General features: G+C 46.6%; 1 non-coding gene across 1 annotated transcript; it reads left to right on the plus strand.

The window, feature by feature from the left end:
* The first annotated feature begins 651 nt into the window (after positions 1–651).
* LOC138429833 (small nucleolar RNA U109) lies at positions 652–786 on the plus strand. The gene has a single exon (XR_011252921.1). It is a non-coding gene; the product is annotated as a small nucleolar RNA U109 (small nucleolar RNA).
* Positions 787–14,020: the final 13,234 nt, after the last annotated feature.

Genomic DNA, 14,020 nt, shown 5'->3' on the forward strand with positions numbered 1-14,020 from the left:
CTCCAGGTGGTTTTGGACCTCGGACAGCACACTATAAATCATGGGTTAATAGCATCCCATCCCTTCTTGGCCAAGTCTATGGTTCCAATGTCTACGTAGGTAAGCAGGGTCACACAGACCAGCTGCAAGTTGGCCCTCTCCTTACAGAGGCCCACGGTGCAGATCATGTTTCCTGAGCCCCCTGAAGTCACACTGAGCATGCTCCAGATAACAGAGCCAGGTGTGTAAGAAATCTCCTGCTCGTGGAGAAAGCACGTGGATATGTCCTCCTGGGGCCCTTGCCCCAGACTGGAGAGTCTCTTTCACTCATCCTCTGATGCTGGCCAAGTGGGAGCAAGGGAGGGGAGAGTTGAAACTATATTCTCCTGCTTCCTCACCATCCCCCATAAAAGTCCTCTGCTGACACCCTGTCGTCTGGCAGACAGAGAAAGGCATATCAGATGGGCCTGGTGACCTTGGGATGGAGGGGGAACCAACCAATCTGCATCCCATCTTCATTCAATAAATATTTGTTAACTATACCCTGTGTGCCAAAAGCTGTGCCGGGTGCTACAGAGTCCATGGGCTAGGCAGAGGCTGTCCCTATTTAATGGGGTTTATAGTCGAGAGGTAGCTTCCCTTGTAGCTCAGTCGGTAAAGAATCTGCCTGCTCTGCATGTGGAAATGTCTGCTTCTCATTCCTTTGGAAGCAGGAATACATCCACAACATGCTACATTAAAAAAGGAGTTCTCAGGGCTGCCAACCTTACAGTAGAGGTTGAGTAGTAGTATATTTCTCCTACATAAAAAAAAAAAAAAAAAAAAAAAAAAAAAAGAATCTGCCTGCTATGCAGGAGACCTGGGTTTGATTCCTTGGTTGGGAAGATCCCCTAGAGAAGGAAATGGCAACCCACTCTAGTATTCTTGCCTGGAGAATCCCATGGACAGAGGAGCCTGGAGGGCTGCAGTCCATGAGGTTGCAAGAGTCGGACACGACTTAGCGACTAAACCACCACAGTTGAGTAGGGAGACGGGTAAGTTAATATTCAAATAATATACAATTTCTAATCCATATGTGTGAACGGAAACAGGCTGTCATGAAAGAGAATGAAAGGGGTTGGAACCTGCAGGAGATGAGGCCAAGAGGGAGTGATGCTCTCTCAGGGACTGAGGCTTAGTCTGAAACCTGAGGGACTGACACAGATAAAGAGTGAGGGGAAGAGCATTCCAGCCAGAGGGAACAGCATGTGCAAAGACCCTGCGGAGGGGATGCTTGGGAAGTTAGAAGAAGAAGACAGGAGGCTGGCAAGGCTGGAAGCGGGAGGGAGATGGGAGATGAGGAAGAAATGATGAAAATGCTGGACTCTGCAGTCACAGTGAGGAGTCTGGATCTTATTTCAGATGTGACGCTGTCATGAACTGGGTTCCCCAGAACAGAGCCTGAAACAGGTGGTTTATATGGGAGATGACTTCAAGAAATGGGAGGAAGGTTGTGGAAAGATCTGGGAGGGAAAGTCATATACATGTTCACCATCAAGACAACTGCTGGGGTCCTTGATGCTGCCAGGACTTCTGAGAGGCAAGAAGGAAGTCTCCCAGAAATGTCCTACTGATGGAGGGAGGCCAGCACTTTTATTCACCAGCTCCATTCCCTGTTGGTTGATGGTTGTTCTGCCTGCTCTTTACTCTGCACTTTTGAGCGGAATAGTTGAACAAGTTCTGGCAGGTTCTGGCAACATCTGAAAAGGCCCCAGGGAAGAAGGCAGAAGATGATAGACACACTGTCCTGGAATGTATAGCTGTGAGCAAGTGAATCTCAGCTCTGAGGAGGACCATCCTGATAAGATGCAGGCATGGTGGAAACCCTGCTGCCAATGGGGAGTTTCAGAAAGTCTTTAAGCAGAAGAGGCCCATCTGATATGCTAATGAGACGGTGTCTGCCTAGCTGTGCACACAATGGAACAAGAAGAATCTGACATACAATAAGCACCTACTGCACGCGCCAGTGCTGGGAGCTTTATACACATTATCTTTAACTCTTCCCAGTAGGAATGACCATTACTATCTTACAGATGTGGAAACTGAGTCTCAGGCCAGCAAAGTAATTTGCAGGAGTTCCCTCAGACAAGGGAGCGATGGAGCTGAGCACCCTTAGCAGGCCCCACTGTTCTTGCCTGGGGTTGCAGTGAGACGGGGTTGGTGGGGAGAGGGCAGCCTGCCCCTGTGCCCTTGCTTGCCTGGGGGCTTCACTCCCCACGGGTTCTCTCCAGCGCAGGAGGTACCAGGGAGGCAGCCCTCGAGAGCCCCCAGGCCCTGCATTTTGACTTTCTGCCCCTGCAGGTGTTTGCCTCCCCCACACACAGAACTGTGCCGCCACGAAGACTAATTATAAATGCTGGGTATTTATAGTGAGTTTCTCCACCCAGTGCTTCCAGCACCTCGAGGGAACTATTTAGAGAAGCCTCCCAGCACCTCGGAGAGAAAGGCAGAGCCTAGGAGGAGAAACTGAGGTGGAGAGAGGGGCTGACATCACCCAGAGTTAAGGACCCTCACCCGAGGAGGACTGGCGGGGTGTCCTCTGCGGAAAGTCTAGGATTTGACCAGACAGCTGTCAAGGGTGGGGAGTGAGAAAGAAAGAGAGAAGGACAGTGGGAGGAGGGAGAGGAAACCCATGACTGTACATTTGCCTGTGGCCAGAGGAGCCTGGTGGAGTATGGTCCATGGGGTCGCAAAGAGTTGTACACGACTGAGTGACTAAGCACAGCACAGCACAGACCGGGCTATTTCCCAGCATCTGCCCTCTGAGCCTTGACACTCTCATCTATAAAATGGGGCTATGATTGTACTGTCTTCTGGGCTTGTGAGATTTAAATGAACTCAAACAGGTAAAGGATATAATTTGGCATGGATTAAACCTCACTAAGTATTAGCTATTATGTTTACCATGTTTTTCCATCCTCATGACTAATTTGATAAAGCAGGTAAATGATATGCATTGGGTTTGAACTTCAAAAAGTTCATAATAACAGCCATTAATACTTCCAAGTGTTTCCTCTGTAGTGTATGGTTGTGTCATGGGGCTATTTGGGAACCAAATTAATAAAAGCAAAGGCAGGTGGTTTCTTGATGCCTTTACTAAGACAAGAGGAAAAAAAAAAAAGGAGACGGGCAGGGGACACACAGTATCTTATTTCCAGTCCTGTGCTGATGGTCAGAGAACAGTGACCCACAAAGCACGTGACAGATGAGTTGGAAGGACTTCCTGAGACAGGAAATTAGGGCAAGACCTTTGGGGGCTGCTACACACCCAGACTTCCTGCCTTGTACCAGCGGCCAAGCCAAGAGCCAACAGCGGGTCATTCAAGAGGTCAGCTGTCTGTTGGCTTTCAGTGCCTAGCTGACAAAGCTCGAGAGGTCACCAAGAAATGTGCAAAATGAGGCAATTACCTCCCACTCTGTCAAGACGCAGTGAGGACTGAATGAAGAAATGTGTACAAGTCTCCTGGTTCATGGTGGGTTTTCCAAAAAATGGTCACCATCATTAGAACCCTGGGGTTCCATTCTGATTTGTGTCTTATCCAACCTTAACCATTTTTATATATATTAAAACTACAGCATGCTTGATATTAAAAATAATTCAAACCCTAAAGAAGGTTATAGGCAGAAAATTTTAAAAAAGATCCTCCTCCCTTCCCATCCTCCACTCAAACTGACGTTGATATTGTTGCTACTGTTTTTGCTTTCTGAGTAGGGGCAGAAATTCTTAATCCGTAAAGTCAAGAGTGTGAGTCCTCTCCTGGGAGGGGCGGTGACCCTTACCGGGCAGTGATCCTGGGGAGGCAGTGACCCTGGGCAGGCAGTGACCCTGGGCAAGTCACTTTCCTTCTCTAGGAGATGACCTCTTATGCATTAGGCGCAAGCTGGGCTAGCCCACCATTCCCAAATTGGATGAGCAGAATCTCAGGCCCTGGGCTTCCCAGGTGGCATTAGTGGTTAAAATAACAACAACAACAACAACAAAAACCCACCTGCCAATTCAGGAGACGTAAGAGACTCAGGTTCAATTCCTGGCTTGGGAAGATTCCCGGGAGAAGGGCATGGCAACCCACTCCAGTTCTCTTGTCTGGAGAAGCCCAAGGACAGAGGAGCCTGGCAGGTTATAGTTCACGGGGTTGCAAAGAGCAGGACACAGATGAGCACAGAAGATTCGGAAAATTCCAACGGCCAGGTCACACCCCAGGCCATGAATCAGATAGGACCCAGGCATCAGTGTGATTTAAAACTCTCTAGGTTGTTTCAGTGAGCAGCCACAGTCACGGGGGTCTAACCCAGGCCTTTTCTAACTTCAGTGTGCAGACACATTGCCCGAGGTCTGGATGAAAACATAAATTCTGGTTCAGCAGCTCTGGAGAGGGGCCTGAGGTTCCAAATTTCTAACAAGCTACCACGTGATGCCTGTGCTACTGATTCAGGGATCCTGTCTGGAGTAGGAAGAGACCTGACCTCTGGTGGAAAAACTGTTAGCCTTGGAATACTCTCTTCAAAGAAGAGTTTTCATGGAAACATGCTTAACAGAACTGCTCTGGTTGAAGTGAGAGATTGGAAACAGGGATCTCAGACTCACCCCCAAACCCCTGTTAGGCAGAATCGCACCCCACCAAAGATATTATATCCTAGTCTCCAGAACCTGAGGATGTGTTCCATCACATGGCAATGGGGAATCAAGATTTCAGATGAAAGTAAACGTTGTTAGTTAGCTAACCTTAAAATAGGGAGAGGAGTCTGGACTTCTTAATCAGAAGCGTCTTTAAAAGTGGAAAAAAGGGAGGCAGAAGAGGTCAGAGTGACGATGTGTGTGAAGAACTCGACCAACTATTGCTAGCATTGAAGACACAGGCAGGGGCCCTGAGCCAAGGAGTGCAGGCAGCCTCTAGAATCTGAACAGGATGGGGAAACAGAATCTCCCCTGGAAGTTCCAAAAAGAACATCCTGAGTTTTAGCTGACTCACTCACTCAGACTTCTGACCTCCAGGACGGTAAGATAAATTTGTGCTTATTGTAAGCCACTCAGTTTGAGTTAATTTGTTACAACAGTCATAGGAAACTGACACCCCTGTGATGAGCTTCCTAGATCTAGATCACTGAGAAACAGCTGGACTAGATGACCTTCATCACCTAGACCCACGATGGGGCTGACACACCCTAAGGCTCCACACAGCTGTCTCCTGGGCACTCAGCATCCCGGGGCTTGCAGACACATCCTGGTCTGGTCGCACCAACCTTTCCAGAAACCCAGAGTCCCCACTGCCCTCCTTTCTGGCAGGAGGGGAATCCCTGTAGCTGCCTCAGCAACAAGGAAGCTACTTTCAGCTCAGCAGCTGAACATATCAGCAAAGGGCAGCTTGGAAGCATCTCCTGCCCCACCCCTCCAGGAGAGACCCCTGTTCCTCTCATTGGGGTGTACCTGGACAGATTTAGCCTAACACCTGCCTGCTCCCCCCTGCCTTGGTACCCAGAGCACCTCCAGTCCAACCAACCAGCCCAGGGTAGGACAGGGGGTGAAGAGGAGACCCTGAGTCTGGTTTCCCCTCTCCCAGACATGGGGGGCTGCACTGTTCTGGAGGAGAGCAGATGGGTGGGAGTCTTGGGGGAGGGGAGGGGCGGTCCTGGAACTGACGAAATCTCAACAAAAGGCACCGGAACAGTGGTTCTCAGCTCTGCTACACATCAGATTCATCCAGGGAATGTTTTTAAACTCATCATGTTCAGACTGCCGCACCCAAAACCATTTAAATCAGAATTTCTGGGGTGGGGCCAAGGTGGTCTTTTTAAAAAATCTCAATGTGTATTCAAGGGGTGATGAGACCTGCTAGATCAGTGGTTCTCAGAGTGTGGATCACAGATCAACAGCATCAGTATCACCTGGGAGCGTGCTAGAACTGTACACTCTCAGGCCCCACCCCAGAGCTGTTAAATCAGACCCTTCATTTTTAAAAATAATTTTATATGTGCATATGTGTGTGAGTGTGTGTGTGTATATATACTTCCCTGGTGGCTCAGCAATAAAGAATCCACCTGCAATGCAGGAGATGTGGGTTCCAACCCAGGGTTGGAAAGATCCCCTGGAGAAAGTAATGATAACCCACTCCAGTGTTCTTGCCTGGGAAATCCCATGTGTAGAGGAGCCTGGTGGGCTACAGTCCATGGGGTTGCAAAGAATCAGACACGAATTAGTGACCAGACATTTTTGTCCTTGGTTGTGCTGGGGCTTTGCTGCCGCCCGTGGGTTTTGTCTGGTCGCCGCGAGCAGGGGCTCCTCTCCAGCCGCGGTGCACGAGCTCCTCACGGCATTTGCTCCTCTCGGAGCGCAGAGCATGGGCTCTAGAGCTCAGACTCTATAGCTGTGGCACATCAGCAGAGCTGGGATCGTCCCAGACCAGGGGTCAGCCAGTGTCCCCTGCTTTAGCCAGTGGATCCCTATAAACTGTGCCTTGAGGGAAGTCCAGGCCTTGCATTTTATCATAACAAGGTCCCCACGGAGTCCTTGACAAAAGCGTGAGAAGCACAAGAGGGCAGCATAAGAGGAAAGGCTGCCGGCTCTCGGTCAGAGTGCCTGAGTCTGTGGAGCATCCTCGCCACCTCACAGCTACCAGGTTTCAGGCAAATGACAACCTCTGGGCTTCTCCTTTCTCCCGTACCCCACCGGGAAGGCTTGAGCCAGGAAACCAAGGGCCTGGTGGCAAAATCCAGGAGAACCCACAGCCTGTCTTGGAGGAAGAGATTCAGGTGGATCCTGAAACATTTTGGAGGACCTCCTGAGGAAAACGAAGATGAAATTCCAAATATAAAATTGGGTGCATTAAAAGCATTTAGGCATTCTGCCCTTCTGTCTCTTTAAATGAACACCCTCGTCCCATCCTACATCCTGACTTCCAGCCTCGGAAGAAATAGTCTCGGTGTGTGTATAAATGGATTTACAATCCTTGCCTCGTGAAAAAAATGAACAAAGCATCCGTAGTAGCTAAAAAAATAATAGACGCTTCAGGAGGTTCGAGAGAGGGATTACAGAGAGTTAGCACTTAATTGAAGCTCCTCCGTTGATGTCATGAGAGACCCAGAAGAATGCTGGAAAAGCCGGGGTTTCAGAGGGAGAACCAGGCAGCTCTCCGAAGAATCTTAAAAACAGGAACAAGGATTTCTGTTTGCAGGGCTCTTCTGGAAGCCGGCCCTTTCGGAGGAAGGCAGGCAGGCTATACTTAGAAAGAGCTGCATGGCGAAGAGCAGTTCTGTTACTATAAATTCATTTCCAAAAGCCAAACATATGTGTGTGCACACACATAAATACCATATATAGGGAGGAGATAAATCGGCATATGACATTTAGCCCTTCCTAAATTGGGAAATATATAAAATTACTACTTTTTTTTTTCTTTTGGCTTGTGTGGGAATAAGGAACACATTTCATTCCAATTAGATTGATCTGGTAGCGTGTGATCTGTATTCCTGAGTATAGTTCCCTCATTCATTCATTCACTCACTCATTCATTCATTCATCCACTCACTCATTCAGTCTGCAGATCCTTGAGAGCGTTCACGTGCCAATGATACAGTTCCAGTCTCTGTGAGGCGTGCAGTCTAGTACCCACACCTCAAAGTGTGGTCCTAGACTAGCAGCATTGGCTTCTGTGGGAGCTTGCTAAAATGCAGTTTCTTAGGGCCCATTTGTCAATGCAGGAGACACAAGGGATGCAGATTCGATCCCTGGGTCGGGAAGATCCCCTAGAATAGGAAATGGCAACCCACTCTAGTATTCTTTCCTGAAAATTTCCAGGGACAAAGGAGCCTGGTGGGCTACAGTCCGTGGGGTCACAAAGAGTCAGACACAGCTGAGCACACTCATGCTCAGGGCCCATTCTGGACCTACTAAATCACAGTCTGTATTTTAGCAAGATCTCTCGGGGACTCACATGTACACTACGGTTTGAGAAGCATGGATCTAGTGCAGCCTAATTTCTCAATTTGCCCAGTCACAGAGGAAAGCTGCCTGGAATTTAGATTTCACACATGAGCCACAGATAGGGTGTCGTGTCATTAAAAGGAAAGATTAATAAAGCTGGCTCTGCCCAACCCAATCAATGCCCCCAACAGTGCAGATTATGAATCCAAGGCATTGCTGAATACACCTTTGCAAAAGACCATGAAAATCAGCAATCACAACTTGGGAAAGTGGGGAGGTATTATACGACTTAGTAAGGGGTTTCATGATTCATCCTTAAGTCCAAGGACCCTCTCAGGAAGGAAAAGATGCATTCAAGTTCCAGGGTTAAGGGGGTTTGGGGGGAAAGTTTGCTTATCCTGGTACAGACACTGGAGAGTGTTAGATTCCAACTCCAACACTCAAGCTCGCTAATGGATGGATTGGCTCCAAGATCGGCAGGGTAACAGATGGGAGTGGAAGGGAAAAAATATCATTTCCCCCAAACTTGCTGAGTCCAATGAAGATGTTGGAAGATTTGGATGCAGCCAGCATGATTAATCTTACCAACTTTACCTTGAGTTTCAGTTTTGGTGGGGGAATGGCATCAGCTTAAAAGTTAATTACAAGCAAGAAACAAATCATGCAGCTGATGTGCACATTACAAACAAATTAAGTTCTTAAAATAGGCAACACACCACTTGAAACAATGGTTTATGAGCCCAAGGGTGCATGGCAATAATTGTTGAAGGTGAGCAAACTAATAGCTGAGATACGTGAGTTAAATGAGGGCAAATTGCAGATATTAGCCAAAAAAAAGAGAAACATGGTCAACCTCTCATTTTGTAAACAAGCCAAGCGGAATGAGCCAGGATTCAACCCCCTGTGGAGTGAGGAGGGAGGCCCCTGATGGAAATAGGGCCCCCTAAAGATGCAGAAGCAGCCGGAATGCTGGGAATCAGGGCAAGAGGAGGGGCTGGCAGCAGGGAACGCTAAGCTCAAAGCTGGCAGGCAGCATCCCACCACAAAAGGGTAAATTCAGAGGTGTGTGGGAGAGAAAGTTTCAGCTGTGGAAAGTTAGAGATTAAGTCCAAAGTCTTCATCATGAAATGAGGAGACCAAGCATTGAGAGGGGAGGTAATTTCCCAATGTCACACAGCAAGTGTCAGAGCCAAGACTTGAACTCTAGTCTCCTCCCTCCAGCTTATACTTCCTTCTCATTCAGCAGGAACTGCAAATTGATGTGCCTACAGGGTCAGGTGGGCAGCAGAAAGCCAAGATGCTGGCCTGACGTGGGAGACTCTAGGCCAGCACTGTCCAGTACCAGTCCAATGGGAGCCAGATTTGCAATTGCAGATTTTCAAGAGGCCGTCTCAATGTGGACTAGTCACCTAGCAAGTGCTCCGTAGCCACAGGCGGCCAGTGACTACCTTATTGAACAGCGCAGCTATAGGGAGTGGTGTGGAATGTTTAAAGACAAGATGGGGTGACCCATCTGCAGGGGATAACATCCAAGTCCCAACCAAGAGGGTTAAGACTACAGCATTGTGCTACCCAGAACACATCAGAGAATTAGAACACATTGGAGAATTAGCACAGTTCAGTTCAGTTCAGTTCAGTCACTCAGTCGTGTCTGACTCTTTGCAACCCCATGGACTATAGCACGTTAGGATTCCCTGTCCATCACCAACTCCCAGAGCTTGCTCAAACTCATGTCTATTGAGTCAGTGATGCCATCCAACAATCTCATCCTCTGTCTTTCCCTTCTCCTCTTGCCTTCAATCTTTCCCAGCATCAGGGTCTTTTCTCATCAGTCAGTTCTTTGCATCAGGTGGTCAAAGTATTGGAGCTTCAGCAAGTGGGTCACCAATTTTGCAACCTCTATCTCACACTGCACTGCCCCAGAGCAAAGAGTAGCTTCATTAAATGATCGTCTTAAGCATCCCTAGGAACCTAGTCATTGTCAACACCTCTAGTGACAAATTCAAGTCCCAGCTCTGCCACTCCTCCACTATATGAAACTTAGTAAATTCTCTGAGCCTCTGCTATCTCATCCAAAACGCCGCATCTCTTTCATGGGCATATTTTAAGGACCCAATGAGAAAACGAAAAGGAAAAGCAAGTCATAAATGTCAGAACACATGAGCATAATGATTGCTCCAGGACATTCTCAGAGAATAGGGCATGGCTAACCATTATAATGGCGTCTGAACCTTACCAGCCATTGTCACTGGGGTTCCAAACCCTGCCGGTCCACATCCTGTCCCTGAAGCTTGGAAGAACCTTCTTCACTAAGAGTTTTCTGACTTTCCATTCTCCTTGTACCCACTGCAATCCATACCCATCTGAAATCCTAGACACTGATTTACTTATTCATTTAGCAAACACCATGGAGCATCCGTCTTGCATCAGGTTCTGGAAACTGAAGCTAGAGAGTATAGTGGACAGTCTCAGTGCCCTGCCTACCCCTTCCACCAATTCTCCTTGTGCTCATCCCCCAGTTTCTGCATATCCAGCTCACTCCCACTACCTTTATTTTTTAGATTGTAGTTATTTTTATTTTTTTTAGTTGGATTATAACTGCTTTACAATGTTATATTAGTTTCTGCTGTACAAGGAAACGAGTCAGCTATGTGTATACAAATATCTCCTCCCTCTTGGACCTCCCTGCCACCCACCCCATCCCATCCTCTTAGGTCATCACAAAGCATCTAGTTGAGTTCTCTGTACTACGCAGCAGGTCCCACTAGCTGTCTATTTTATGTATAGATGTAAATGTATGATGGAACCTGGAATGTCAGGTCCATGAATCAAGGCAAATTGGAAGTGGTCAAACAGGAGACAGCAAGAGTGAACGTCAACATTCTAGGAATCAGCAAACTAAGATGGACTGGAATGGGTGAATTTAACTCAGATGACCATTATATCTACTACTGCGGGCAGGAATCCCTCAGAAGAAATGGAGTAGCCATCATGGGCAACAAAAGAGTCCGAAATGCAGTACTTGGATGCAATCTAGAAAACGACAGAATGATCTCTGTTCATTTCCAAGGCAAACCATTCAAAATCACAGTAATCCAAGTCTATGCCCCAGTGAGTAACACTGAAGAAGCTGAACGGTTCTGTGAAGACGTACAAGACCTTTTAGAACTAACACCCAAAAAAGATGTCCTTTTCATTCTAGGGGTTGGAATGCAAAAGCAGGAAGTCAAGAAACACCTGGACTAACAGGTAAATTTGGCCTTGGAACACAGAATGAAGCAGGGTAAAGACTAATAGAACTTTGCCAAGAAAATGCACTGGTCATAGCAAACACCCTCTTCCAATAACACAAGAAAAGACTCTACACATGGACATCACCAGATGGTCAACACCAAAATCAGATTGATTCTATTCTTTGCAGCCAAAGATGGAGAAGCTCTATACAGTCAACTAAAACAAGACCAGGAGCTGACTGTGGCTCAGATCAGGAACTCCTTATTGCCAAATTCAGACTTAAACTGAAGAAAGTAAGGAAAACCACTAGACCACTCACGTATGACCTAAATCAAATCCCTTATGATTATACAGTGGAAGTGAGAAATAGATTTAAGGGACTAGATCTGATAGACAGAGTGCCTGATGAACTATGGACTGAGGTTCATGACATTGTACAGGAGACAGGGACCAAGAGCATCCCCATGGAAAAGAAATGCAAAAAAGCAAAATAGCTGTCTAGAGAGGCCTTACAGATAGCTGTGAAAAGAAGAGAAGCAAAAAGCAAAGAAGAAAAGGAAAGATATAAGCATCTGAATGCAGAGTTCTAAAGAATAGCAAGAAGAGATAAGAAAGCCTTCCTCAGCAATCAATGCAAAGAAATAGAGGAAAACAACAGAATGGGAAAGACTAGAGATCTCTTCAAGAAAATTAGAGATACCAAGGGAACAGTTCATGCAAAGATGGGTTTGATAAAGGACAGAAATGGTATGGAACAAACAGAAGCAGAAGATTTAAGAAGAGGTGGCAAGAACACAGAAGAACTGTACAAAAAAGATCTTCAAGATCAAGATAATCATGATGGTGTGATCACTCACCTAGAGCCAGACATCCTGGAATGTGAAGTCAAGTGGGCCTTAGAAAGCACCACTATGAACAAAGCTAGTGGAGGTGATGGAATTCCAGTGGAGCTATTTCAAATCCTGAAAGATGATGCTGTGAAAGTGCTGTACTCAATATGCCAGCAAATTTGGAAAACTCAGCAGTGGCCACAGGACTGGAAAAGGTCCGTTTTCATTCCAATTCCAAAGAAAGGCAATGCCAAAGAATGCTCAAACTATCGCACAATTGCACTCATCTCACATGCTAGTAAAGTAATGCTAAAAATTCTCCAAGCCAGGCTTCAGCAATACATGAACCGTGAACTCCCTGATGTTCAAGCTGGTTTTAGAAAAGGCAGAAGAACCAGAGATCAAATTGCCAACATTCGCTGGATCATGGAAAAAGCAAGCGAGTTCCAGAAAAACATCTATTTCTGCTTTATTGACTATGCCAAAGAATTTGACTGTGTGGATCACAATAAACTGTGGCACGTTCTTCAAGAGATGGGAATACCAGACCACCTTACCTGCCTCTTGAGAAATCTGTATGCAGGTCAGGAAGCAACAGTTAGAACTGGACATGGAACAACAGACTGGTTCCAAATAGGAAAAGGAGTACGTCAAGTCTGTATATTGTCACCCTGCTTATTTAACTTCTATGCAGAGCACATCATGAAAAATGCTGGGCTGGAAGAAGCACAAGCTGGAATCAAGAGTGCTGGGAGAAATATCAATCACCTCAGATATGCAGATGACACCACCTTTATGACAGAAAATGAAGAGGAACTAAAAAGCCTCTTGATGAGAGTGAAAGAGGAGAGTGAAAAAGTTGGCTTAAAGCTCAACATTCAGAAAACAAAGATCATGGCATCTGGTCCCATCACTTCATGGGAAATAGTTGGGGAAAAAGTGGAAACAGTGTCAGACTTTTTTTTGGGGGGGACTCCAAACTCACTGCAGATGGTGACTGCAGCCATGAAATTAAAAGACTTGTACTCCTTGGAAGAAAAGTTATGACCAACCTAGATAGCATATTGAAGAGCAGAGACATTACTTTGCCAACAAAGGTCTGTCTAGTCAAGGCTATGGTTTTTCCAGTGGTCATGTATGGATGTGAGAGTTGGACTGTGAAGAAGGCTGAGTGCCGAAGAATTGATGCTTTTGAACTGTGGTGTTGGAGAAGACTCTTGAGAGTCCCTTGGACTGCAAGGAGATCCAACCAATCCATTCTGAAGGAGATCAGCCCTGGGATTTCTTTGGAAGGAATGATGCTAAAGCTGAAACTCCAATACTTTGGGCACCTCATGCGAAGAGTTGACTCATTGGAAAAGACTCTGATGCTTGGAGGGATTGGGGGCAGGAGAAGGGGACGAAAAAGGATGACATGGCTGGATGGCATCACTGACTCGATGGATGTGAGTTTGAGTGAACTCCAGGAGGTGGTGATGGACAGGGACGCCTGGCGTGCTGTTATTCATGGGATCGCAAAGAGTTGGACATGACTGAGCAACTAAACTGAACTGAAATGTATGATGTATGTACACGATGTCATGTATATATATCAATTGGAGGAGGAAATGGCAACCCACTCCAGCGTTCTTGCCTGGAGAATCCCATAGACGGAGGGGCCTGGTGGGCTGCAGTCTATGGGATTGCAAAGAGTCAGACACGAGTAAGCAACTAACACGTATACATCAAAGCTATCTCCTAATTCGCCCCACTCTCCCCTTCCCCCAAATTGTGTGCCCATGTCCATTCTCTGTGTCTGTGTCTATTCCTGCCCTACTAACTGGTTCATCAGTACCATTTTTCTAGATTCCCCCATATATGCATAAATATACAACATTTGCTTTTCTCTTTCTGATTTACTTCACTTTATATGACAGACTCTAGGTCCATCCACCTCTCTGCAAATGACCTAATTCCATTCCATTTCATGGCTGAGTGAGATTCCACTGTGTATCTGTACCACATCTTCTGTATTCATTCA

This window comes from Ovis canadensis, chromosome 24 (assembly GCF_042477335.2).
Source record: "Ovis canadensis isolate MfBH-ARS-UI-01 breed Bighorn chromosome 24, ARS-UI_OviCan_v2, whole genome shotgun sequence".
NCBI classification, from domain to species: Eukaryota; Metazoa; Chordata; class Mammalia; order Artiodactyla; family Bovidae; genus Ovis; species Ovis canadensis.